The sequence below is a fragment of the Panthera pardus genome, unplaced genomic scaffold (assembly GCF_024362965.1).
Source record: "Panthera pardus isolate Hobbes unplaced genomic scaffold, ASM2436296v1 HiC_scaffold_8, whole genome shotgun sequence".
Lineage (NCBI taxonomy): Eukaryota > Metazoa > Chordata > Mammalia > Carnivora > Felidae > Panthera > Panthera pardus.
In genome coordinates this window covers 85,195,204-85,222,792 of record NW_026527013.1, presented here as the reverse complement: position 1 = coordinate 85,222,792, position 27,589 = coordinate 85,195,204, and positions in this window count along the sequence as shown.

Sequence of the window (27,589 nt, the reverse complement as noted above, 5' to 3'; positions counted from 1 at the left end):
TTTTCCACATAATAATAAATCGTGAATGATTGTTTTTTAGGCTTTGGCGGTGAGTATTTGTGTCCTATACTGAAATCTGGTATTCCATCCTCCTGGTAGTAATACACCTATTTTGGGGCGCCTGGGTGGCTCAGTCAGTTCAGCATCCGATTTCGGCTCAGGTCATGATCTCGCAGTCCCTGGTTCGAGCCCCCTGTCGGGCTCTGTGCTGACAGCTCCAGGCCTGGAGCCTGCTTCCCATTCTGTGTCTCCCTCTCTCTGCCCCTCCCCCACTCATGTGCATGTGCGCGCTATCAAAAATAAATAAAAACATAAAAAAAAAGTAACACACCAACTTTACTGCTAAGCTAAATAATAACATTCCTCAAGCTCCCTTGGTTCTAGGTATACTTATTTGCCTAAATTGAAGTAAGGGAAATTAGAAGAAATGGTGTGATACTATGAAGAATTGCAAAGTTTCCACAATCTTATACTTCCTACAATCAAGCAAATAAATTGGCACACCACAGTCCCTTAGAAGCTAGCAGAAGATATGAGATTCATGGCTCAGAGTTAAAGGATTTTATTTCTCACAGCAATAGCAGTAGTCAGAATATCCGCATTTTCCTATTTGTTAAAGAGCCAATTCCAAGCCCTTCAACAGGGCTCTGAGAAGAGGGCCAGGAAACATTTGTGCTTATGGAGCCTGAAACTTTTAACAGTCAGTAAGCCTGCCTACCCTTTGCCCAAGAAGGAAGACATTATATGTATTGTCCAAGTATGATGACTATAAAAGCATTCTTTACAAGATGGACCAGTAGCCACGTTCTAAGGTGCAACCATGTTCTGAGCCTGGCAGCCGTGTTCTCAGAATGACAGCAGAAAGAGAGGAAACTAAATTCCAGGCCACTACTGGCCTGTCTGACCCTACATTTCTTTTATGCCTGAGAAAAATTAAATTTCTATAGTTAAATCACTATTCTTTCAGAATTTTCTTTTTCATGATTCAAATCTAGTCCTAATTAATAAGAAGTCATACTAAAACATATTTAAAACATCAGTTTTCATAATGGTTAAGAAATTCATATACAGTTATATCATCATTTACTAATCTAATCCTTTTTATTTTGTCCCCTTTATTCTGTTTCCATGTTTTACTCTAATACAAAAAAGTTTAATGCACATTATTATCTCTGCATTTTTTGTTCATTAAAATTATTTCCACAAGATTGGTTAATGCTTTTCTTTTCTGTTGTGAGGTTGTTTTAGTATATTTTTATGTAAATATGTGCATCTGCAGACAAAAAATTAAAATATTAAGTTTAAAAAATAGAATCACCATTTCTATCTCTGCCTTCTCTATTTTCTTTCTACATATATATAAAACACCAATCCAAAACTTAAGTCTTAAGAAGTAACACCACTTGAATTTTTCAGTTCTGGTAATAAACTGCATAGCTCTATATGGCATGCTTTTATTATGATATCATAGTTTATTAAATCTAACTCACATCTGTTAAGATTCTTCAATGAATTTAGAGTAACTGAGTTTGTTTACATTACTTTTCTTCTCTTCGTAAATATGATTACTTGCACATATATTTCTCTTATTTTTAATTTCTCCCTTGATTGCCAGTTGCTAATGCTCATAAATCCAACTTCTTTTATTTACTCAATAGATACCCTTTTTTATTTTTGACTAATAATAGATATTCATGATCAATAAAAGAGATAAATGAGCCTATTTGGACAGAATTAATATCAATAGGTTCTCTTATTGAGGTTGAATAACAGAACTGTATATATTAACTAAGACTATGTTGGTGTGTTTGATAATGCAGGAAAGACCTGGTCATATCCTCCCAGTAGCTTCCAGCTTCCTGTAATTCATAATGCTTTTAGCTCTTAAGATAATGATTTTGGATATAAGTATATTAAATGTAATGCATCTTGATATATATCCTGCATAGAAAATTTATTTTAAGTGTTAATATTCATGAACATAATTCATATCCATAACATTTTTTGTGTTTTGTGAAATGGTGAGCTCAGAACTTTTGCTTCTTACAGTGTCCCTGTATGTAACTCCCCGTGTGCGTGTGTGTGTGTGCATAATAGAGAGAGAAAGAATGAGAATAAGAGAGTCTTGCATGCCTGTATTAACAGCTGCACAAATGCATTTAGGCACCAAGTGACAATTATCTAGGAATCGGATCAAGGAAAGGAAAGTAATAATTATGTTAGATTCACTGATACGCTAGTACTAATACTGTAGAGAGAACAAACTAGGTCTGAGAACAAATGGAAATTTTCTTCCATCTAGGCACCAATAATAAAGACATTTTTAGTCAGGATTCACTAATACCAAGTAAATCCCAATAAAAGAGAGACTAACAACTGAATACTCTATCGATTTGTACATCATAATTTAAACTAAATCCACTGGGTTAGGATCATCTTATGGAGAAGACATCACCTTGGTACACTTCAACTCTTTATTGGTAATGAGCCAAAGCTGAATAAAAAGCTAAAATGAAACTTTTAATTTTTAGGAAGATTAATTTTGCAAATAAAAATGATTCATACTAAAGAGCATCACCAATGCATAAGAAATTCAGGTGGAGGTACAAACAACAGTTCAGAAAATTTTGATCATTTGGGAAAATATAATAGTTTGAAGCTTCCATGTGACCAACATCACAATAGAAACAGGGATCAAAATCAAGGAGACAAACAATGAGACAGATATTGTTTGCTTTTATGGCTGATTAGCACTGAAATAGTCTTCCTATGGTTGGGCAGTCTGACAGCTTGCAAGGCCTGGTATAGTCTTCCTGCTAAAACCAAAAGGGCCAGTTCCATATTCTCATAAGCCCTTGGCAGCTCAAACATAGTGATAATGACCAAGTCGGAGCTTAGGATTTTTGCTCTATTGGTCAGATTCACTTGCCCTCTTAGGTATTTGTGTACTGACTGTTCACAAATCCTCTAGAACACTGTGGTGGCAGTTAAAATAGCCAGAGTCTAATGTCCACAGTAGCAGCTGCATTGAATTCCAACAACTCAGCAGGTCATGTCCAGTAGTCTCAGTACTAGATCCAATTTTCTAACCAGACCCAATGCATGTTGTGATTTTGGCTATGTTCTTGACTGCCTAGTCTCCCTTTTGTCTTACTGTTTTTTTTCCCAGTCTGATTCAGCAGCTTCCTTTTTGGTTCTTTCATTTTTCTGTTAAACTAACCAAAGGTAGTTTTACTTGTTTGAAATTAGTAATCTTTGCTTGGTTACATTAATGGTCCCAATGATAAAATGATTCTAAACCTCATTTGTAATCCTCATAAATTAAAAAAGATATCCAATGTTTTATGTAATCTAAATTAGTGTAATATAGACATTAGAAGTCTTAAAGCACACTTGAAATCTACAGAGAATTTGTAAATTAATATATCAGGTATTTAGAGAAAAGAAAGTGAACTTAATCTAAATAATTTGGAAAATTTAATAGTTTCAAATTCTTCAGAATAATACTTTAAGAAATTGCTAGTAATAAAAGTTCCTTGATTTGGGGAAGGAAAACTCATCATTCATTTCTTTCATTCTTATTCTCAGAATATATACATATGCATACAAAGAATACACTAAGTATAAAGGGGTGCCTGGGTGGCTCAGTTGGTTAAGCATCCAACTCTTGATGTTAGCTCAGGTCATAATATCATGGTTCATGGGATCAAGCTTTGTGTGGGGGTCTGATCTGACAGCATGGAGCCTGCTTGGGATTCTCTCTCTCCCTCTCTCTGCCTCTCCCCAGTTCACACCCTCTCTCTCAAAATAAATAAATAAACTTTGAAAGTACATTAAGTATATAATCTTAATTTAAGTGGCATTATGCACATGTCATTGAGAATACATGAAACAAACTACAAGAGAGAATATCCTGCAATATTCTCAGTCTTTTTTTCTAACCCAATTCAAGTGAGAAAACTGGCTATCCTTATTAATAACAAAGACAGACTAAATGTATGACATTTTGTCGAGGTCTATTTGATACTGTTTTGGTATGACTAATATGAATCTGTTACAATGTAGAATCACTGATATTTAAAAAAAAAAAAAAAAAAAAAAAACTTGAACAGACATACACAGCATTAGCTAATTATATTATCTTTACCTTAGTTCTGGCCTCCTAATCCCTGGCTTCTAATCCAGGTAACATCAGCCTTAACATAGTGAATGCCCATCACTGCTTAGGGTCAGAAAGACTGTATGATTAAGTAAAGGACTGAAGAAGTCTATTTCACCCATCACTTAGCAATTTTAAAAGCTCTTTATTATTTTTTTCTTGCCGTTTGCTAAAAATGACCATATCAAAATTGCAGTGTGACATATATCTTGGCTTATGATTGGGCTAATTGAAGAAAGGGAGGAAAGGAAACCTACTGGAGCATATCAGGCATTTTAGAAGAAGATACATTGTTTTGTAAGGCTCTTTTCTCCATTCAAATCATTGTGACTAAAGCATTCCAAGAATGGGTAGCAACATGAACAATGAAATGGAGCCAGCTCTGAATGTTGTGTACATGTATTGATGTATTTGCTGTACTTCAATATTTTAAGTGTCAGACGTAAGGAGATCGATCTGAATGGAAGGGCTTATATAAATTACATTAGAAATCTTGCCACTATAATATAGACTGAATTGTACCGTAACCCCTTAAAATTCGTATGTTGAAGCTCTAAACTCCAATGTGGTAGAATTTGGAGATGGGGCCTTTGGGTCACAATTAGGTTTAGATGAGGTTATAAAGTAGAATCTTCATGATGGAACTAGTTTATTTTTAAGAAGAGGCACCAGTGAACTTGCTGGTTCTCTCTCACTGCTATTTGAATACAAGGCAAGAAGGTGGCCGTCTGCAAGCTAAGAAGTGTATCCTCAAAGAACCCAATTATGCAGGCACCCTGATCTCCAGAACTATGAGAAATTATTTCCATTGTATAAGCCACCCAGTGTATGGAATTTTATTATAGAAGCCTTGGCAGACTAAGATACCCTACAAACGAGAATTTCTACTCTACTGTGAAACTTGTTATAATTCTTTCACTAACGAACCATTCATCATTATTTTTTTCATAACACTAATGTGTTTGTTTGAAAGCATCTAAAAGGAGAAGACTTCGAGATGCTTGTTTTCAAGAACCTTAAAACTTGAAAAAATATCACATGTACTTGTGGACAGCTAGAGAGCAATTCTGAAGTTATATAAACAAGTATACAGGCTATATATACATAAATGCTAAATACAAAGTGAGGTAAGAAAAAACAAGGGCTGGGGTCAGCACAGGTTCCTGGAAGAAATTTGGCAAAATAGTTGTGCAAATCTGGGGGGGGGGGGTAGTTTAATCTTTTTGGACCGCACTTAACATTTTAGTTGGTTTCCATTTCTTAGAGTCTGTGAAATTATGATTCTTAACTACCGTAATGGGAGGCATGCATTGACAAAGAGAAAGGGTAGGCTTTCTTAAGAGCAGGCACAAAGTTTGCTAGTTAAACATTTGTTCAACACATTTTACAAGACAGGCCTCTGAAGAGATTTGAGTAAATGGACCTGCAATTGTTTATTTGTTGGCTGACCAGACTGACTAAATGAATCAGCTCATTTGGAGTTCTTATATTTACACAATTATGTTAATATAAACAGTCACTTATTAAGTATCATACATATACCAATCATCCTACATATTTTGTCAGTGACCTTTACTATAGCTACTATTCAGTTATAAAATGAGTATAGCTGAATCTAATCTTTATAGATGAAAAAATAAGGGTCAGAAAATTTAACGTGACTAGAAGTGCAGAACTGGGATTTAAGGACAAATTTGATTCCAATGCATGTTATCTTTCCACTTTCCACTCTCTAACATTTAGTGAGAATTTACTGGGGACTTGTTCTAAAGGTTGTGCAGATATAAATTCATTTGATTCTTCAGCAACCCCATGAGATAAGTACACCTTTTATCCCTGTATAATAGATGAGGAATCTGAAGAACAGAAAGGTTAAGTACCATGTGGGTGATTACACAGCTAGTAAAGGCAGAGCTGGGAGACACTGCATCATGCAGACTGACCTATAAAATGCTATGTAAATGCTGGTTAGGTGTGTATGGTCATTACTAATTAGTATTAGATGGAGAAAATAACCCATTTTATCACATCTCAGTTATGTCTTAACTATTGGGTGAAATGAATAAAATGGTGCATAGTAAAAGGTCTGACCAAATATTAAGTCAATTGTTCGATCCACCAAGAGCCAAGGTAATTACTTGTGGAGAAATCCTAAAGATTTTCTCATCAGGCTGATGTTATCGCTAATAAACATAGGCAAACATTTATTTACAATACCTCAACAGTTGAATTCAAATTTTAACTATAATTACACTATGGTAGCAGGGGGTATTTTTTGGAAATAAATTATATTTTATGTAGATATTATTGTCCTGTATGAGACTAGTCAGAGAAAATTCCTTCTCTTTCATTTTATCACATGGCACAACCAAAGAGGGTCTTGGAATGTTTTTAGGTAAAAACGAAATAAGAAAAGTGGAAATTTCTATCTGGAGTGAAAAATGGTAGTATGTATCAATAGTGGAAATATGAGCTTTCTTTTGCAAAGAAGCAAAAGGAGAGCTGGTAGGGGACTCTGTCTCTATTTAGGCCTATAAAGCAGAAAAATTACTTCCTGTCCATATCCCACATCCAGATGTCAGGATAATGATATTCTCTGTGACTTTTATTAAAAACACCACTGTATTTTTACTTTAATGTCATGGTGGCTAAAAATTTATAGAAGTATGTGGGAACCAAGGTTCAGGCACTCTTTTCATTAACAAGTTACTAAGAAATTCCTGAAGAGATTTTCATTCAAGTTTTGCAATTCAAGTAAAGGAATATGTGATTGAAATAATATCAAAGAAAGAACAGAGGAGGAAGAAGGAAGAGTGAAGTGGGCAAAGGATTATAAATACTCCTGTAAAAATAGTAATTCAGCCAGAAAATCATGCCAATTATTGGGAGCTTAGAAGAGAGGCTTTAGGTCAAAGTTGGGCAAGCCTTTTCCCTCAACAGCCAAATACAAAATAGGTTTTATGAGCCATATGGTTTTTCGCCTAACTATTCAACTCTGCCAATTCAATGAGGAAAAAGTCGTAAAAACATGTAAACAAATTGATGTCACTATGTCACTAAGTTTCTAAAACTTCATTTAGAAAAACAGGTGAAAGGCTGATTTGGTCCTCAGGCTTTGTCTAAATTATAATGCTAAGATTATATCCCTGTATATTTTCTGATAGAACTTTCCACTTTGAAGGAAATGTTCTGTATCTGTCCAATTTGGTAGCCACCAGTCACAAGTGGCTGCTGAACATTTCAGATGTGAGCGTGTGAGTGTGAAGAAAATTAAATTTTATTTCATTTTAATTATTTTACATTTACACAGTCATGTGACTCGTTGCTTAGTCCTTGGACTTCACAGCCCATTTCTGTTCTTTATTTTTTTCATCTGAGAGTAGAACTACAGAATTTCCTTCTATTGTTAATAAAGCAAAGAAAATTTATGTTGAAGATTTTCAAAGTGCAAAATTTGAAAAGGTGGGAAAACTTTCCACTATAATTATATAAATATTAAATTTAAAAGGCAATTTAACCTGAAAAAAAGACTATTAACCTCACTTTATGGCTTATGATATATTAATATAATATAAATATACAACAAATACCTGAATTTACACATTTGAGGTTCCTTTGCCTCAAGAGAAATTGTGAGAGAGAACGTAAATGTGAGAAAAATACGGATAAAATATATTTAATTTGTTCCTTCTTAAGATTTTGTTCTGATTCAATAATGAAACGAGACTGATGTCATTCTATACACAAGTTTTGGAAATGTATGGGGTATTCATTATATTATGAAACATTTTTCTAAAAGGATAACAGTGTTATTGGCTGAGAAGAACCTGAGCTTTGTAACTAAAAGTCTTGAGTTCAAGAACCAACTTCATTACTAATTAAATAATATTTCCAAAATGTTACTTCATTTCTTGAAGTCACTGTTTTGCAGGTTCCTTGGTGGTAAAATTGGTATAAAAATATCACCTACTATAATAAGTTGTGGTGGGTTTTGTGGGATTTAATATTATATACCAGTTGCATTTACCATAAACTGGTACACAGGTGTCCACCTTTATTACTCTGAGGTAAAGGATAAATAAGTAGTCCACAATGTAGTCTTTCTGAAAACGTCTGCAATTAGTCATACTCACCTCTCCCACCAATGACCTAATTCTGCAATTAGCAATTTCAGCATTTGCTTCTGAAGAGGCAGTTACTGGATCAAATAAACCTTGGGTTAGGTTTTTAACATATGAATTAGAGGTAGGGGACCACACACATTCAGAGCATAGCTTTGTTCAAATAAGTACTTTTATTCCTGGCTAATTTATTCTGAGGAATCTGTACATCAGGTTACTTCACAATCAGATCTGAATACTGTGATCATAATTTCTTGCTAATTGGAAGTTATTAAATCCCACTGCAATCAAGGAATGCAGCTATCTTGTAGAAATCTTCAGAATAGCATTACTTTTCTACAGACACAAATTGTTATAACCAGCAAGTACTCTATCTGGAATATACACATATATCCTTTGTCCTTTACTGAAAATACCATGTAACGAGAGTTTTCACCCATAGTGAAAGTGAAAGCTCTTTCCTTATAAAGAACTGAAACTTCCACAGAACAATAATAGGTATTACAAGATCAACTTGAAGTCAAGTTGCAGTCATGTCTTAACAGAGCAGTCATGTCTTAACAGAATGTATGGGCAACAATGCATTTTCTCTTTTTCTTTTTGGGTTTTACAGATTTTTAATTTCTGATGTTTTCAGCCTGTTAATACCATTTACTTATCAACAGTATAGCTTTCCTTTCTAATTGAGTTTCTCATCCCCATAAATTCAGCTTGGTCCTAGGTTTCTTCTGCCAGAGCACCGTGACCATTCAACATCAGAGTCCGCTGCCAGCTTATTTAAAATTTGTTACAAAGAAACAGATTATTCCTTTCACCTATAATGGAATGAGTGTCTTTGAGTCAGATGCTCACCCCTGCCCAATCAGCTATGACCAAGAAATAGTGTATGTGGTACAAAACTAACCATCCAGATTTTAAAAGTAAAAGGTGATCTGGGTAAGCTCGAAAAATATGCACTCTACCAAAGGGCACGGAATCCTTGTTCATCACCAACTGAACGGTTTCTAGAAGATGAATGATTATACATGTCAGGCTTGTGTGAATGAATCTGGAGTGTGAGGAACTTAATATCCCATTAAAATACAATTCTAGAGATATAATTTCTGTAATAGACTCTGAATAAGAGAAAAATTAAATCTAAAAATCAGAATAACATCTTATAAATGTTTTTGGCCTCCCTAAAAGAAAGACATAAAATGAACAATATCACACAGATGCCATACAATTCTAAGATATATATATATAAATTTTTATTTGAGGCATCTTTTGTGATATAAAATATTTTATTTGAAAGATAAATATCTTAATATAAATCTAGCTAGAATAAATAGGATTCTGGGTAAGTCTGAATATAACAAATGGTTATTTCTTAAAATGCTAACTTCCCAAGCCTACAAATTATATATGGAAATAGCTATCATGCTGATCAATTTCTCATTAATCACGACCTATAAAGACATATATTTCTTCAGTTCCACAGATACATCACAGAAGATATATCTCCTTCACTAAAATGTTTTCAATAACATGAAGTTTTTGTTTTAGCTTAAATTTACATCTTGCATAGATAACTGGTGCCTGATTTACTGGGCTGGTAGTAATTTAATTGTCTAATGTCCCCAAGTGAGGTTGTATACAGTGGAATAAAAAAAGCCAACTATATAAATCATTTTTTTGAAGTTTCTGGTTTGTTTTGATGCCTACTCTCAGCAAACAATACCTTTTCATGGCAATCCAGTATGCAAAAATATTTATATCTAAATATATAACTGAAACAAAAAAATTACATAATAATTACTCCAACTATATGTAGTACAATCTAATATTGTCTCTTCTCTTATGCTTATTTAAACCAAAGCCACAAAAGATTATATTGATTTTATGACCCACTAATGAATTTATCAGACCCCAAATTTAAAAACACTGCACGAAATAATTCTCAGTGAGTTAAGATGACAATGATGGTGGGTGGCATTAGTTCAAATATTTGTTTAAGTTTTGTGCAGTCTTTCTGGTTTTGGGCTGGTTTTAGTGCTACTCTAAAGGATTATTGATGGCATTGTGGAACAGGATAGTCCTTTGTTGTATGGAAGTCTCCTCTGTATTGTGAGATATTTACTCCTCATGACCCTTGCCCGCTAAATGCTAGGAGTACCCCTCAATTATTGAAAACCAAAACAGCTCCCACACATGTCTAATGTTTGGAGAAGAGCAGTGCCATGCTATTGACCCACTTGAGAACTCATGAAATAAATGCGGAGTATAATAGCCAGTTAGGTTATTTATATATGGTACTTGTGAAAATCAACCCAGTAATATTTCAGAGTAATTATAATAAAATAAAGATTAAATCAACTAATCCATTCATTATTGTTTATTGCCAAATAATTCTCTTTAAGAGCCTATAAGACACCGTGCGTCACTTTCAAAAACAGAAAATTTGGATCTCAGATCATTCACTTACTGACAAATTTCTCATCTATACTGTGAGAATAGCACCAAATTCTCACTAACAGTGTTTTTGTGAGAAGCACATGAGCAAATATATTTAGAATATCTGGCACAGTGCCTGGCATATAGTAGGTACTCAATATATTTACTTTTAAAAAATAAGATAAGGAAGAAAAAATGCACACGGGAATAAATATGTAGGATGAGAATGTACGCTGGTAGGCTGAAAAGTCCTCAGCATAGCAAGTGGTGTCAGTGTTCAAAGCATCTTCCCTTGTGCAGTAGCAGTCGTGTGAGGGAGATAAAATGAAATTAATTTTGGAAAATCACTTGCCTAAAATATGTGGAAAGGACCACCTCTATTTTCTTTGCTCATTGTTAAAGATATGGCTAGAAAAAGCATGATACTTGCCTTTTTGGCAGAAGTTTATTCAAATGATTATTAGTATCAGTAAAAGTATAATATCCCTAAATTATCATTTGGCCTCATGAAAAACAAAGAAAACAAATACCATTTTTGAAGAAATTATTTGGAACTATTTCTTTCTCTTTAAAATATATTTTATAAAAGTCAAATTCATACACATGTGATGTGAACATATGGCTTAGTTGAATGCAAAAGAAAAGCCGTTAGATATAAAGTGGATAAAGTTAGTTATATGTCTGATTATAAACAAAAAAAATGGAATAAAGTACTTCAAAGAAAAAATTATTTTTCCTAATTTCAAATTATCAAATTAAAAGATCAGGTTTTTTAAAAACCCTCTGAAGTTTGTAGACTATTAAATCTTTTCATATGTTAAGGAGCATACCATCTTATTTACTTATTTAGAATTCGTCTAGGAAATGTGAGTAGTAGTAGAAAATGACAAGAAATATATATGGTCTAATATATCTCCTAACATTACTATCTAAACCACTTATTTTTCTTTGGAAAAAAAGCAAGCAAATAATAACTGCTAATTTATTCCTACAGTATGTCAAACATATTATTATCATTATTAAAACACTAGAAATTTTGGGATCTGCAAGACAAAGAAATATCTGTAAGTGTTCCTGGCAATGATCAAAACTTTTGCATAAATGAACTCTATCTCTGTGGATTTTCTTTACCATTTTATTTTGTATAATAAAATGTTTCCTGTCACTTCTATTTTCCAAACAGTTTTAAAATGTTCTCCACTTTTTTTGGATATAATAAGTATATACGTTTTACACCAACAAAGAATATTTTTCTGTCTTAAAATGAATCATTTTATTTCCAGGAGATTAATGAGGCCTGTGTTCAAGGAACCTATCTATAACATTGGTGACTAGAGACTATTCATATCAAATCACTCCCAACAAGACAATTTTTATTACTCCTCTAGAAAAATTTTTTGAAATGATTTATCATTTTTAATCATATCAGTGTTCTACTGATTACAGATCATTCAATATAGCTTCAAACTATTTGCTCTTACTACGTTGTAAAAACAGGATATTTTCTCTCCCTGTAGAGAATGTCCGAGCCAGAAATTGAGAACTGTCTCACAAATCTCAACTACAAAATCAGGTTTCAGGGCTTCTAAGACAAAGGACAGATTTAAGTGGATCTTAAGGTTTTAAAAAAGTAAGTAAGTACTTGCCTCTCCTTCATTCTACTGTCACACAAACATAACAACAAACATTGCAACAAACTAGGTACGGAAATAAACTCTATGAATGTGATTTACATTGAGCAATTATATACACATACATATATATATACTTACATATGTATGTGTATACATATATGTATATATATACCTATACACATATATATGTAAGTATATATATATGCATATATATATATATATATATATATATACACACACATATATATACTTTTCTGTTTAACAAAAAACTGGAGAATGAAAAACTCATAGTTGCCTAATGTGTAATAGCAATGTACATAAGACAAGTTAGAATATCTTTAAAACGTGTCTGTTTATTGTTTCAATAGATAAAAATTAGCTGAAATATGTTTTTCATACATTTTTTTAAACTCTTTTTTAGAATAAAAGTACAGCTGTCCTATAGAATTGGGGGGTTGTCTTAAAGCACAGCCAGGGTAGGTGGAATGGTGGCAGGAAAGACAACAAAGCAGTGGGGTAGTATAAAGGTCAGAGTACTTTGGCCAAGCAAAATGATCCCTCTTGGGGAAAGAAAGCCGATCCAGTGCTCCTGGGAAACACAATGATATACTGATATGTCCCCAGAATACCTGGCTATCGTCATCAGAGTCATTTGGGAACCTCCAGGAGCACTTTAGCTTTAACCTTCCTATGGCATGGGCACATCTATGGAATCCCTCTTCTTATCTTTATTAAATGGGAAATATTGTGCTGAAAGTCTTAGGTCAGAACAAAATACTGTGAATCTATACTTTTGGTAGATCACAGCTAGATATAATCAAAATTCTTGATTTTTTAAAGTAAAAAAAATGAGCAAAAGCACCAGTACCAGATATTTCACATACACTGTTGCAGCCACACATTTTATCAGTCCTTTTGTCTAACCAGGAATGTGGGGGATTGAGAGATGAACATCAGTTCCAGGGCTAGATAATTTTTGTCTTGAACAAATTCCTAGTTTTAATTGATGTATGTTAACACCAAGTGCTGAAAACAGATAATGTTTTTTAAGCTCTCACACAAGGAAGAAGAAAGCGGAATTATACATCCTTTGAGCATCCATAAAATTTGGGTTGTTAATGGAACAGAATTGAATAATTTAAGACTGATAGGTAATTTTTCAGGAAAAAGTCCTTTTTTTTTACCCCTCACCGATACATCATAGAACGTCTTACTTTCAAGTAAATCTCCTAACGTTAAAAGAACAGAACCACTGGGCACCCGGGTGACTCAGTTAAGCGTCCAACTCTTGGTTTCAGCTCAAGTCATGATCTTACAGTTTCATGACTTCAAGCCCCGCATCAGCCTTCACGCTCTTGTCAGGCTCCTTCAGCACTGACAGTGTGGAGCCTGCTTGGGATTCTCAGTCTCCCTCTCTCTCTGACCCTCCCTCACTCTGTCTCTGTCTCTCTCATAATAAATAAACCTAAAAAATTAAAAAAAAAATCATAAAAGACTACAATGAGTTTGTGTTTCACAAAAGGCATCAGGAAAATGTAGCATATAATCAGACCTCAGATGACCAGTACCAGAACAGTTTAAAATACTATCTTCTCAAAGACTGTAAACTCCACTTTACCTTCTCATTTTGATGACCATCAATTAATACTATTTCCCTGCCCATGTTCCACAGATACCTTCAATCAACAAGAAACTTTTGTAACTTTACCTTGTGATGACCTCTACCTGTACACTCTATTACATGCAAAATTTGGAAGCTCATCCTGATTACTTTGTTGACATTTCCTATGTAATGTGTCGAATTCGGGGGATTCTACTTTTAAAATATTTCTGGAATCTGTTTTTGTCAAGCTTTTCTATCACTATCCTAGTTGGTTCTAGCCCCTATCTTTCTACCTATGAACAACTCAAATAAGTCCATACTTCAAAAAACCACCTTCAGCGTAATCCAGTAGCTCCCAAAATTTACAGAGAACCAAAATCATTTAACAAGTTTGTTAAAATATTTATTCCCAGATTCTGCCTCCTACCTTACCTCTTGGATTGTGATCAAGGGAATCTGCAATTATAACTGACATATAGATGGTTCTGACACAAAAAGAGACCAGATGCAAAGAAAATGAAAGGGATGTTAACTGTCAGAAAAGCCATGAGCCTGCATTGGAAAAGTGTGTGACTCCGAGAATCAAAGTAATCTGTGGGTACCCAAGCATCAATGAGCAGGAAGTAAGCTAAGAAAGCTGTATAACCTCAGTTTAGAATTGATCAAGAGGATAGCAGAGAATAAACGAGATGAACAAAAGCTCTCTCAGGAGAATCATATTCTATTTAAGGAACCTCTTTACCTCAATGGTAAGAGGCCTTCATAGTAATCTCAGAATAGCTATAAACTATTGACTTTTTTGACTTCCATCCTTCCCTTTCAAGTGGGACTATTTTTGCATGAGTGGTTTTCTGCCCCTGTTCTACTATGGTATATTGGGTATGTATAGGACAGATAACCTGTCCTCTTAGTTCTTAGGTCTCAAGGCCAAAAAGAGCCACACAGATTCCCAATGAAGTGACTGCTGCTTATCAACTAAAGATTCTGGACTTTGAGCTATATTTATTCACTGAATGTTATCTTTGGTTGTCTCCCAAGCAAATCAATTCTATTAAGTACATTTCTACCCACAGATTCATTGAGTAACTTTTAACTCCAATTTAAGAATCACTGACATAAATAAAACATAGTTTAGAGAGCTCCCAAACCTCTTTTCAAGCCTTATCTTCCCTACTGGTACATATATGCCCTGTGCTGTAGCCAAGCTGTTTATTGGGCCTTTGGGTTTTATCAGTTGCATTTGTCTGAATTCATAGTGGCAAAGATGAATTTCATAAAAAGAAAACTAGCTTAAAGAGCAAAATTATCTAGTAGATATTTGGGTTCATGTATCTCATGGAAAGCTAGAGAATGAAACTTAGAATGCAGACACCAACAAGAGAACTCTAAATGGTTTGTCCATAAGAACCACCATGAATCTAATCAGCAGAAATAACTAAATCAGTACCAGAGAATCCAGGAAGATGATAAAGTTTCCTGAGCGAATATGCATAGAAAGTCACATACATATTTAAAAGAAAAGAGTTAATTAAGGAAAGAGAGAAACTGAGAAACTAGCACTCGGTCAAGTTATAGAACAGATTTAGTGGGAGTGCAGAAATGGGAGAGAAAACAAGACAGGAAGTTTTGATTATACATGCCAAGTACAAAGTTTGAATTGTTGGATGTGGATAGGCTGATGAGGTCTAGAGTCTGGTTGTATTACTGGGTGGTCAATCCAAAGTGAAGATAAGTAAAGGTCAGGGTTATCAGAAAGGGTAAAATGAAGTGAACTTGAAGAGTTACACTGATAGAAATATCAAAGTGGAAATTGTGAAAGTGAAGTCAGCTGAAGTTGGTTGAAAAATAAACATATGAACAATCCACTTAAGTTATCCATAGAGAAAAAAAGTAAATTATGTAAGGTTCAATGATAACAGTGATGATTTCACTGTAGACTCAAAATATGTAGCATTCAAATGAAAAGAGAGGCAGGAGACTCTGGTTCAAAAGTGGTGCTGGGAAGGAAATAGCATAACACTTTCATTGATGTTTCAGATGAATGGAAGGACAACCAATTAATTTAGTCTAACCCTATTATCACACAACGGAAAAGCCTTTTTTAGAGACATGATAAAATGGGTCAGACAATAGGTATCTGGAGGAAACCCCATCATCATTAACGGGTCAGTTAGTGATCAAGTACAAACTAAGTACTAAACTTTGTATTTAATTTTTTTTTACTATAAAAGTAATTTATAAAAATAAAAATCAAATTAGGCAAACAAAATATGTATGTTATCCAGTCCTCTCCTTACCACTACCATCACCAAACACACACATAACCTCCCAAGAATCTTTGCAGTTAATGACTTTGTGCATTGCTTGCATTCTATATCATATATTCAATATTCTGCTTTATTTTTTATAGCATCACCTTGTGCTTGTTTAGTTTTAACAACAGAATTACTGTCCCTTTATGTTTTATGTATACTAAATAGTATACAAGATGTGAACACATATGGAATTTACCTATGGAGAGAAAACAATGGTGCTGTGAAGATTTCAATTAATGCTTTAAAATAAAGAGTCCAAGAAATATATGTAAAACAACAACAACAACAACAACAACAACAACAACCACCACCAGCTCGGGCACCTGGCTGGCTCAGTCAGTTAAGCGTCCAACTTTGGCTCAGGTCATGATCTCACGGTTCATGGGTCTGAGCCCTGCATTGGGCTCTGTGCTGACAAGTCAGAGCCTGGACCCTGCTTCAGATTCTGTGTCACCCTCTCTCTCTCTCTCTCCCCCTCCCCTGCTCACTGTCTCTCTCAGTCTTTCAAAAATAAATAAATGTCAAAAAAAAAAAAAAAAACAAACTCTACCAAATATTGACACAGGTTTCCTATGAAACATGAAAATTGTCTTTAAATTTTTAAACTGATGCACTTATATAGAATTTGAACATTAAGATATCTGTATTAACTTTGTTTTCATAAAAAAATTTGAATATTTAACACTGGTAATAACATTTGAAATTACGCATGAGAAAATTAAAGGTTGAATAATTAATTGTATATTTTCAAGAATTTTTAGCATCTAAGGCACTTTCTTGATTTTTACACTGGCTCTAATGCATCCTTCAAACTGTTAAAAAAAATTAGTCTGATGCTTGTTAAACACAGTGAGAAAGACCTTATCCAAAACCATTGCTGTAACTGTCAAGTTTATCTCAACAGGGGAGAGAGTTCTAGCTCAACTGTAAATACAATAAGGACAAATGGAGTTTAACAGCTCATGAACAGATATGGTGGAGGTCATCAGTGGATAGAAATTATGAGATGACATCAAGGATAGGGGAGATTTTTGCTAAATCTTCTTAACAGACTTTATGGTGTAGGGAGATCAGGATGATCAGATATTGAGGTGGGAGGAGATTCTCTAAACTGACTTAGCATAAGTCTTGTAACAACTAGGCTAGTCAGGCTTGAAGCCATGGCCCAAGGATGAGACCTAGTCTTTAAAAGAACTCAGAGGAGTCTGACTAAAGTTTGGTCAAGGAGAGAGGTTTTTCAGAAGTACCACATTATACAGCTGGTATCTAGTTTAAAAGCAAAGGGTTTAAACTACAAACTTCTCCACACTATAGATCTAATAACTTTAATGATCATTAATAAGCTTGGATGTTTCTTTGAGTCTAATTTGATGTTTAACAGCATTTATTTTATGGCTTTTTTACCCCTCAAGGTAGAAGTATAAAAATTCTCAGTATGGTATTTTGTTGTTAACAGACTACTAAATTTGTGTTTCCCATATAATCTTGTATGCTTGGTGTTTGCTGGGAAATTCATAGTAAGTTGTTCTTAACAAGTCATAAAATTTATGTTCTCCATGGCTAATTTGAAGCAAGAATGTTAAATAATGTAAGTCTTATCCAGAAACTAATTAAAATTAACACTTCAAATTATTTTTTTTTGTTGTTGTTAAATGTAGTAAATCATTTTATGGAAATGTGTTCCTACTGACTCTCAGTGATTTATTTGGTACAAACCCTGAACTAAAGCTTAATATCTACATGCAGTAAATCACTTATGAAATGACACAAAACTATTTTGAAGTGACTAATCTAATTTTCTAAGTACCACCAAAATACAAAACAAGGAAAATTATACAAATATTTCTCAGACTAAACTTCCTACATTTACATCACTTCAACAGGGATATATATCATACTTTAACTGAAAGTATTAACATAGATGAAGCAAACCAGAAACAGTTTGGTAACCCATTTTCATGATGTGGTGTGGTATGTGTTTATATAGGTTTTTATGTTAAAAGACAGTGCTTAGTGTTGAATCAATGTTAAAATATTTTGTCTTTTGCTTTTCTTATAGTCACACTTTACATTTAATTAAAATGTATTATTTTTTCAAAAATTTTTAATGTTTTATTTATTCTTGAGAGAGAGAGAGATAGAGCATGAGTGAGAGAGGGGCACAGTGAGAGAGGGACACAGAATCCAAAGCAGACTCCAGGCTCTGAGTTGTCAGCACAGAGCCCGATGTGGGGCTCAAACTCATGAGCTGGGAGATCATGACCTGAGCCAAAGTCAGACACTCAACCGACTGAGCAACCCAGGCACCCCTAAAATGTATTATTTTAAATTACAAGTCCCTTACATAAAAATTGAAAATCAGTAGATAATGGTATAGCACCACAAATAAATTGATAGTATTACACTTGTGAATTCATCAACACTTTTAACAATCATCTACAATTTTCAAATTAGTGATTAATTCCACTTTGTGCAAGGGCCTCTCAGAAAAGAAGAAAAGCAACTGTGTAGTTTTAATGTCATCCAACTGCTAAGATAACTCATGTTTTTTAATTTTGTGTTTAACCCTATTAAGAGGCAAATTAATGTGATTTTTCTAATACACTAAGGACCTGGTAGTGAGAACGTCACTTTAAACAGATTAAATCCCTGTAATTGATGTTCCCTATTTCTCACTTCTGTCTCCATTCCAATGGGACAAGAACAACAGATCACAGATCATCTGCATGACGTTTCACTTAACCTTTGGGAAGATGAAGAGAGTGTTGATACAGTAAGAATGAGCAGTGGAAAATTCACCAATATGAGTTTTCAGTATAATAATTAAAGCATTTATTTAGATGGGAAGTCAGATAACTTGCAGAATCTGAGGAGTTATTATACCACACAGCCACTGTAAAATTGAAAAAGGGAGCTGAACCAGTAACATTTTGGCTTTGCTCTTATTTCCTCTTCAATGTACAAAAATATGGCATCTTTAATGCTTTGTTCCTACATTCTAATTTTAAAACTAATATGAACCTGGTTCATACAGCCAGGAAAAATCATGAAAGGCTTTGAAACAGGCAAAAATGACTAACTTACCCCTCCAGGATGTCTCCATCAATTCCTAGTATTGCACATTATTATTTTCCACATACTAATTAATTCTTTCTAGTGAAGATACAATTTATTTTCCTTCATTCTTACGAAAAAAGCAAATTTTGCATCTATTTATACGTTCATTTTGGTATTCCTGACTTACCAACATACGTGTAGTGATTTGAAGTCTCATATGAACCAGTTGTAGCATCTTCATGTATCCCTTATTAATTAATGAGTTAAAAATTTGACACATGCATGTTCATTTTATATTTGTATGAGAGTGATGATTTTGCTTTTAAAAATATCTTTTACAAGATCCAAATATAGTACTTACAGATCTAGCCAATATAAAGTCAAGTTACCTTTATGAATTTTCTTGAAAATGCCAAATGGGGATACTACTTAGCATAGTACAATTTCTTAAAAGTCCACTTTCTCTCTTATACACACACACAAGGAACAAGGGGAAAAAACTACCATCACCTCCCAATTAATTCTTCATCCACTCTCCAAACTCTCCTATCTCCACCCATTAGTTCTTGTCTCACTCATCTTTCCCTCTCCTTTTAGGTTATATTCCCTTATCTGCACTTTACTATATGTTTGAACATTAAGTTTCTGCTTTCCACACTACTATACCTCACTTTTTACCAATTTTCCACAACAAAATTCCTCCACTTAATCTAGTAAACAATTCTCCTGTGTTGAAATCAGAAATGTAAAGCTGTGCCTATCCATTCATTATTATATACTTCTCTGTCATATAAATGACAAAGAAGCATTGGAAAATGCATAGAATATGAAAGTAGTTGTAGTTTATGTTATGGATGAAAAGGGCAGAGGCACTCTAGGGATGGAGAACAAAGGGGCTTTTCATGGGAATTTAAAATCCAATGAGGTACATACAAGTTCTGCATTCTCAAAATCTTTTTAATCACATTAAGATTTTGGAACGACATTTATAAGAAAATGGAGTTAGTTTGGGTGAACCTCTGTATCGTTGCAAATTCTATTTTATTCTATTTAGGTTGCATATATAATAGCAGAATAAAGTAGCACTATCTTTTTCCATTTTCTGTAAATCCTCGATCTTACATGCTTACTGCTTAATTATACCTAAATTACTCAAGTCTCCCCAAAATTAGAAATGCATTATTTTCATAAAGTTTTTAAAGTCCCATGTGCTCTTTTGAATAGACCGTCAATTAATCCTCCTCTACAGAAAGTACATGTGGAGTCCAATCAATACTTTTATTCTGAAAATATTTCATCATGCAGACACATTTAACTGATTGTCCAGATATTTCTTCTGCTACAAACCTTCCCCGTCCTCCCTCCCCATTCCCCATGGTCTATTAGGCAATGTCTAGACAAGAAGGTCATTTTGTTCAGTTAGCTCTGAATGTTTGGGATACGAAATAATAATCTTCACAGGAGGAAAGAAAGTTTAATATCTGAAGGAAAAATCTCCAGTGAAATTAAGCTAATCCTATTTGGTGGCTAGTTTCTAGCATTAACTTCCTGTACCTGACATTGCTTCTTTCTATACAAATGTCTCTACCTGTGTATGTTTTAGTGGTACTCCCACAGCCAAAGGATATATATTTAATAGCTAGTCATCAAGCAGAAACATAAGTCTTTCTTTAGTGTATATGCCTGTGTGTGCCCATGTGCATCTGTATATCAACGGCCGGCTGGGGTACAGGAACGAGAACAGAGCAGACTTGTGTGGCAGGAAACAGACTAGTATAAATATGCATTGCTGTGTGGTTAACATAGTTTACATGAATGAGAACAAAATAACTGCAACATTTGCTTCTAAGATCTGTGAAATCACAGGGGTCTGGGGAATACAGAATGGTACAAAGCATGCTACAATGGAGGTACTCAAAAGTTAGATTTCTATTTTCCTTACAAAACTTAAAAAGACCTTGCTCTAATAATTTAAAAGTACATCAGCTGGACTCATTATTTTCACTTGCAGTATCCTTTAAACGGGCTTTTCCTCACCATGGACACAACATACATATACATATATCTGAAAAATTCAACTACTCTAAAACAAATGTGTCATCCTCTAGGTTACCAAGGGTGTGGGTAGAAAGAATGGATGAAGACAGTCAAAGGGTACAAATTTACAATTGTAGGATGAATAAATTCTGGGGATCTTATGTACAGCTTGATGACTATAGTCAGCCATACTGTATTATATATTTGAAAGATACCAAGAGAATACCAGTTTTTCAAAATTCTCATTACAAGAAAAAAAAAGGTAACTGTGAGGTGATGAATGTGTCAACTAACCTCATTATGGTAATCATTTTAGAATATATATGTCAAATCATCTAAATCCAGCTGTGAAAAAAGAAAGAGTACTGCAGAGCTTTTTTCTTCTCCTCCTTGTCCTTTTCTCCTCTTCCTCTTTGTCCTTTTTGCTACTCCACCAGTCTATATTGTGCTAACACTAGTATGTTTTTTAAGGCATTATTTTGAGTTTAAGTGGCAAGTGTGTGAGGTGATAGATATGTTAATTAGCTTGATTATGGTAATCATTTCACAAAGCATATATATATATATTAAAACATGATGTTGTACACCCTATTTACACTTTTTGTCATTTATAATACAATACACCTGGAAAAATAAAATAAAAACACACAAACAAATCTAATAATGCAGGAAGTACTTAAGAACTTGACAAGAAACAGATGTCCTGAATCTGAATCCATTCATAGCAAGATTAGCTTTGCATGCAGAGGTAAATTATCTGGTTTCTTGTAAATCTGGAATAAAACTAAATAAACTTTTGCCTTGTTCTAAACATGTATATATTTTGCACATTGTGTTTTGAAGCAAAAGTTAAAGTTACTGTATCTATAACAGATATCAACAGCATATATATATATATAAACATATACATATATATACACACATATATATCTGTTTACCCATGCATCAATAGCAAATGATGGAAAGGTATATATAGAGTATAGATATAGATATAGGTGATGGTTAATTTTATGTGTCAATTTGACTGGACTAAGGGATGTCCACAGAGCTGGTAAAACATCATTTCTGGTGTGTCTGTGCAGACATTTCTGGAAGAGATTAGCATTTGAATCAGACTGACTAAAGAAGATTAGCCCTCACCAGTGTGGGCAGGCATAATTCAACTGCTGATTGGAGGGCCCAAATACATCAGAAATGCAGAGCAAGTGGGGAGTTCGCTCTTGCTCTTCTTCAACTGATATGTCCATGTTTTCACGTCCTCTCAAATGGAGCTCCTGGTTCCCAAGACTTTGGACTAGGACTGAATTAAATCACCAGGTTGCCTGGTTCTTCAGCTTACAGAAGGCAGATTATGAGGCTTTTCAGCTTCCATAACTGTGTGAACCGATTCCTACAATAAATGTCTTGCTGTATCTACATTTATGTGTGTGTGTGTATGTGTGTGTATTTATTGGTTCTGTTTCTCTGGAAAACCCTGATTAACAACAATAGATATATAAATATACAGATACTTCTATCATATTTCACCCTGTTTCTACAGATAAAGAAATATAATCCCAATGATATGCAAATTGCTTAATATATACAGTCTATTAGTGTAGTTACTAAGAACACAATTCTAAAGATTGTTTGGATGAGCTAAAGCATCTTTCTGAGTTGAAAAAAAGCATGTATCACAGTATGAACTATAGTGTCATTTGTGGTATAATGGTTATGTTTTAAAATAACGTATCCTGCTCCCACTCACATATTTCTTTAATGCCACTTTAGACCGTATTCATAAATATTTGAAAGTCTTTCTTTCAAATAAAGTTGTTATTCTTTTTACCCCACAGATTATTTTTGGTTGCCTCTACTATTATATTATTCAGTATGCACATCCTGGGAGAAAGAAAATGGCATCATTTTGTTTATTTTGTGCCAAGCACTATGCTAATATATTTTATATACAATTGAATTTCTCACAGAAACCTAAGTGGTATTATTTTACCCTTTCAACAAACGGGAAAATGAGGGTCAGAGAAAATACATAATTAACCATTTTACACAGCTCAAAAATGGCATAGTTAGGTTACAAGCTCAGTTATTTCTGACTCCAATGGACATGTTTGTTTGTTGTTGTTTTTTTTTTCCCACAAGAAGATGCACCTTGAAGTACCATCCTACTATAAAATATTCATTTTCTTTATTTTCAGTAATCATTTATCTTATAACCCTATGGGAAAAAAACTGTATTTTAAATAATAAGCTTCAAATCCCTGTCAAAATAACAACAGCATTTTCACAGAACTAGAATACTAAAATTTATATGGAAGCATAAAAGACGCCGAATAGCCAAAGAAATCTTGAGAAGGAAAAATAAAGCTGGAGATATCACAATTCTAGATTTCAAGATATACTACAAAGCTGTAGTAATCAAAAAGTATGGTATTGGCACAAAAATAGACACATAGATCAATGGAACAGAACATAGAGCCAAGAAGTAAAATCTATGTTTATATGGTCAATTGATCTATGACAAAGGAGGTAAGAATATATAATAGGGTAAAGACATTCCATTCATTAAATGGTGCTGGGAAAACTGGACAGCTACATGCAAAAACAAAAACAAAAAAAAAACACAAAACTGGACAACTTTTTAACACCATACACACATATAAACTATGAATGAATTAAAGACCTAAATGTGAGACCTGAAACCATAACAATCCTGGAAGAGAGAACAGTCACTAATTTTTCTGACATCAGCTGTAGCAACATTTTTCTAGATAATGTCTCCTGAGGCAAGGGAAACAAAAGCAAAAATAGACTATTAGGACTACATCAAAATGAAAAGCTTTTGCACAGCAAAGGAAAGCATCAAAAAAAAAAAAAAAAAAAAAAGCAACCTACTGAAAAGTAGGGGAAGATATTTCCAAATGATTTATCTAAGAGGCTAATATCCAAAATATATAAAGAACTCACAAAACTCAACACCAAATAAATAAATAAAACAAAGGACCTGAATGGACATTTTTCCAAAGAAGATATACAGATGGCCAACAGATGTATGAAAAGATGCTCAACATCACTAATCATCACGGAAATGCAAATCAAAACCACAATGAGCTATCATGTTATACCTATCCGAATGGCCAAAATCAAAAACAAGCGTTGGCAAGGTTGTGGACAAAAAGGATCCCTCATACATTGTTGGTAGGAATGTAAATTGGTACGGCCACTGTAGAAAACTGTATGAAAGCTCCCCAAAAAATTTAGAGGTAGAAATACCTTATGATCCACTAATTCCACTACTGGGTATCTGCCCAAAGAAAACAGAAACACTAACTCAATAAGATATGTGCACCTCCATGTTTATTGCAGACTTATTCACAATAGCCAAGATATGGAAGCAACCTAACCGTCCACTGATAAATGACTAAGGAAGATGTGGCACGCATATATGCACGTGCACGCACACGCGCGCACACACACGAATATTATGCAGTCATAAAAAGGAAGAGATTGTGTCATTTGTGACACCATGAATGGACCTAAAGTGTACTAACTGAAATAAGTCAGACTGAAAAAGACAAATATCATATGATTTCATTCCCATATGAAATCTAAAAAACAAATGAACAAACAAAAAAAGCAGAATCAGACATGTAAATACAGAAAACAAACTTATCATTGCCAGAGGGTAGGAGGGTGAGGGGAATGGGAAAAATCGGTGAAGGGGAATGGGAGATACAGCCTTCCAGTTATGGAATAAATAGATCACTAGAAAAAAAGGCACAGCACAGGGAATATAGTGAATGATACTGTAGTAGCATTGTATGGTGACAGATGGTAGCTACACTAGTGGTGAGCACAGCATAGGTATAGGGAAGTTGAATCACTATGTTGTACCTCTAAAATTAACCCAACATGTCTGTCAACGACACTCAAATAAAAAAGTAAAATAAAATAAATAAAAGTCATAATACAATGGTGGTACCCAATCCTTTGTTATGTAAATTTTTATTTTAAAAATAAGCGTATACTCGAGTAGTCAAATATTATACTTAAAACATTTATGTTTAAAAAATAAACTACAACTGAGCAGAATTGACAATTTAGAAACTTAAGAATGTTTCAAAAGCAGGAAAACTGTACACTATATATTTTAATCTTACTATGTATATACAATTTAATTTGATGCCTGCAGCCAGATAAGAACTTTTTTAAACTCTAACCTGTTAAAGATAATATAACAAAAAAGTAACAGTATTTATTCTTAAACTTTAAGGAAATTAAAAATCAGTGTTTCACATTATTATTTTTGTTAACTGTATACAATATTCCCCACTAGGGTAGTCATTGGGTACAGATTATTAACGTGTTTATGATATAATCATTAATGATTATATATGTTATATAATTATGTATATTATATAATTATATATATTATATGTATTTAATGATATTAGCTGTTTTACTGGAGATTTCCCCCATGATATTCTGGGAATTGCATTTTCAAAAGATGTCTATTTTTATAAATTTATCTAAACTTTTTTCCAATTTGGAAATAAAAAATGCTTCATTGTCAGTGGTAAATTATATTTAAACATAACTAGGATAATCATTCTTTTTTTTCCCAGCACATAATACATTATAGTGTAAATTTTCAATACTTGTCTTTCTGATTCTAATCAGTCTTTACATAACACCTAGGAAAATGAATCAGCAGATCATCTTTAGAGTATTCCAAGAGAAAAATATGTTCTGTTCAGCATTTCCCCATTATGTGACAGCTAAAATGAAAACTGTTAATATCGTAACCATCAAATGAGATTATATTTTTAAAAACTAAAATTGCTAGTGATTACATGACCTAATTACAGCTAGTATTTAAAAATCTCTATATATTTTGAAAGCATAATTTTGGATAAAACATGTATACTCTGTAGAGAAATTTACCTTGTCTTTTTAACCTCTGAATAAAATGAAATTGACCAATCCTCTCCTATAAATGTGGACAAGACACACACGTAGCCCTGAACAGTCTGATTTTCACACACAACAAAAAAAGAACTATGCTTCCCAAATCAATACCCCGGGCTAGGAAAGAAGGTTCACTGTATCACCAGGTAGTGGTAATGGTTATCTGAATATAAACATTTCCTCCCCTTATATGACTTGATTCTTCTTTGAATAAATTGGAGTAGCGTTACAATAGCTGCCTTCTATATCAAAGGGTCCCTCTAAATGTTCCCAGGTGATGCAAGTGTAATTTTGTTAAATACTTAAGTAAGAACTCAACCTAGATATCAGTTTACCTAGACCCTTGAGTATTCCCTCAATGTAAATTTTCTGTAGGATCCTACAGCTTGTATAATGTGATTCAAATTCTCAAGGAAGAGCCAAGCATTACATGCTAAACAAAATGAGGTAACCTCTTGTCATTCATAAGCCTTGGGGACAGTTGCAAAAGTAATAACTGCTATTAATGAACATTTTACATAGAAACAGGAAGGCTGAGCATCTGGTGTTTACATCTCTTAGTAAACATATTACAGGCTTTTAGTCATTTAAATAATTTCCCCAGGTTTATCAAGTCGTTTTTTTTTTTTGTTTTTTTTTTTAATTTTTTTTTTCAACGTTTTTTATTTATTTTTGGGACAGAGAGAGACAGAGCATGAACGGGGGAGGGGCAGAGAGAGAGGGAGACACAGAATCGGAAACAGGCTCCAGGCTCCGAGCCATCAGCCCAGAGCCTGACGCGGGGCTCGAACTCACGGACCGCGAGATGGTGACCTGGCTGAAGTCGGACGCTTAACCGACTGCGCCACCCAGGCGCCCCTCAAGTCGTTTTTATTGCACTTCTATATTCATTAAAACAAAACAGGAAAGGAAGAAACCATCTTTAAAAAATGCGAAAGCACTGATTCAATGAAATTAAAGTTGTATTAGTGTACTCTAAATATGTATGTATATACAACCTGAAGATTGATAATATTTACAAGTGGCCCCAAAGTTTCTCTAAGAAACAAGCTCAGGGTCAACTATTTAGCTGGAAAGGGAGTGAGGCTTGAGGATTCATTAGAATAGCAAGTGCACCACATTTTACGAAGTCTGGGGGGGGTGTTTTAGGGGAGAAAGCTGATGGAAATTATGGGAGAGCTAAAATACCTTCCCCTTAAAAAGTAAAGTGGTCAAAATCTAGATTAAAAATAAAAAAATAAAAGGGGCGCCTGAGTGGCTCAGTC